Below are 2374 nucleotides of genomic sequence, written 5' to 3' on the forward strand. Positions count from 1 at the left end.
GGAGCTACTCGTCCCTGATGAAGGCGGAGAACATGTCCTCCAACCAGGTGAGCGGGAACCTCCGGAATTCCGGGAATTCCTCGGGAAAGGGGGCGGGGAAAACGGGAATAATGAGGATAATGGGAATAATGGGGATTATGGGAATGATGGGATTATGGGATTAATGGGAGTGGGAATAATGGGAAAACTGGGATTGGGGATAACGGGAATGGGATTGGGGTCAGGAATGGAATAGGGAATGGGAATGGGAATAATGAGATTTGGGATAATGGGAGTGGGATTTGGATAATGGGATTGGGGATCATGGGAGTAATGGAATTGGGAATGATGGGAATAATGGGGATAATGGGGGTGGGAATAGTGGGGAAAAGTGGGATTGGGGATAATGGAAATGGAATGGGAATAACGGGAATGGCAGGAATGGGAGTGAGAATGGGAATAGGAACAGGAATGGAGTGGGAATAATGGGATTGGGAATAATGGGAACAGTGGGAATGGAATGGGACGTGGGGAAATAATGGGGAAAATGGGAATAATCGGAATAATGGGAATGGGAATAATGGGAAAGATGGGACTCGGATTGGGAATGGGAATAATGAGATTCGGGATAATGGGAGTGGGATTTGGATAATGGGGATAATGGGAATGGGAATAATGGGATTGGGAATATTGGGAATGATGGGATTAATGGGAATGGGAATCATGGGAGTTATGAGATTAATGGGAATGGGATTGGGAATAATTGGAATGGGAATAATGGGAATAGGACTGGAATGGGGTTGGAATGGGAATAATGCGATTCGGAATAACGGGAATGTTATTTGAACAATGGGAATAAATAGGAATGGGATTGGAGTAATGGGATGAATAGGAATGATGGGATTGGGAATAACGGGAATGGGAACAATGAGATTGAAAATGATGGGAATGATGGGATTGGGAATGATTGGAATGGTAATGGGAACAATGAGATGAATGGGAATAATGGGATTGGGAATAATGGGAAAGATGGGAATAATGGGATAAATGGGATAAATGGGATTGGGAATGTTTGGAGTGGGAATTATGGGATTAATAGGAATGGGAATAACGGGATTGGGGGTTATGGGAATGGGAATAATGGGAATAATCGGAATGGGAATAATGGGAAAGATGGGAATGGGATTGAGAATGGGGATGGAATGGGAATAACGGGAATGGGAATAATGGGAATGGGAATAATGGGAATGGGAATAATGGGAATAACAGAATTAGGAATAATGGGAATGATGGGATTGGGAATGACGGGAGTTCCCGGAGCTGCAGACCCCGCAGTGTCCAGGGAACGGCTGGAGCTCCCTGGGATCCCAGGAAATGTTGGGATTGGAACAGGAACATCCCAAAATCCCCTCCCCACAAACCATCCCGGCGTTCCCGACCCCTCAGCTCCCATTTCCCGGGAATTGCCGCCATTCCCAGGAAACCCCAACCCGTGGGAATTCCCAGCAATGCCCACTCCCAATTCCCAATCCCACATTCCCAAATTCCCCAAAATCCCGCATTCCCATTCCCAACTTACACTCCCAAAATCTCAAATCCCCGCATTTCCAAAATCCCACATTCCCAAAATCCCAAATGCCCAAATCCCGCATTCTCAATTCCCCAGTCCCCAAATCCCCCATTCCCAATTCCCATTCCCAAATCCCCAATTCCCACGTTCCCAATTCCCAAAATCCCAAATTCCCACGTTCCCAATTCCCAAAATCCCAAATTCCCACGTTCCCAATTCCCAAAATTCCAAAATCCCAAAATCCCATATTCCCAAATCCCGCATTCCCAATTCCCATTCCCAGCATTCCCACATTCCCATTCCCAAATTCCCAATTCCCACGTTCCCAATTCCCAAAATCCCAAATTCCCACGTTCCCAATTCTCATTGCCAGCATTCCCACATTCCCATTCCCAATTTCCCAAATCCCACATTCCCATTTCCCATTCCCAATTCCCAAAATCCCACATTCCCAATTCCCACATTCTCAATTCCCCAAAATCCCAAATCCCCAAATGCCACATTCCCAATTCCCATTCTCGATTCCCCATTCCCAGTTCCCAAATTCCCAATTCCCATCATTCCCATCATTCCCATTCCCAAATCCCACATTGACAATTCCCAATTCCCCAATTCCCAAACCCCCAAATTCCCGCATTCCCAAATTCCCTCTGTTCCCCGCAGGACGGGAACGACTCCGATGATTTCATGTGAGGATCCCTCCGGAATTCCCGGGAAAAGGGAATTCCCGGGAAAAGGAACTCGGGGCTCCGGCCCCACGGGAACCTCGGGGCCGCTCCCGGACTTTTGGGGGGGAATTCCCGGGAATGTCGGAGCCAACAAGGG

At 47.4% G+C, this 2374-nt stretch overlaps 1 long non-coding RNA gene across 1 annotated transcript; it reads left to right on the forward strand.

Annotated features, from left to right (window-relative positions):
* LOC115948997 lies at nt 1-2374 on the forward strand. Its single transcript, XR_004082695.1, has 2 exons — nt 1-47; nt 2213-2374. It is a non-coding gene; the product is annotated as an uncharacterized LOC115948997 (long non-coding RNA).

This window comes from Geospiza fortis, unplaced genomic scaffold (assembly GCF_000277835.1).
Source record: "Geospiza fortis unplaced genomic scaffold, GeoFor_1.0 scaffold509, whole genome shotgun sequence".
In the NCBI taxonomy this organism is placed as follows: Eukaryota; Metazoa; Chordata; class Aves; order Passeriformes; family Thraupidae; genus Geospiza; species Geospiza fortis.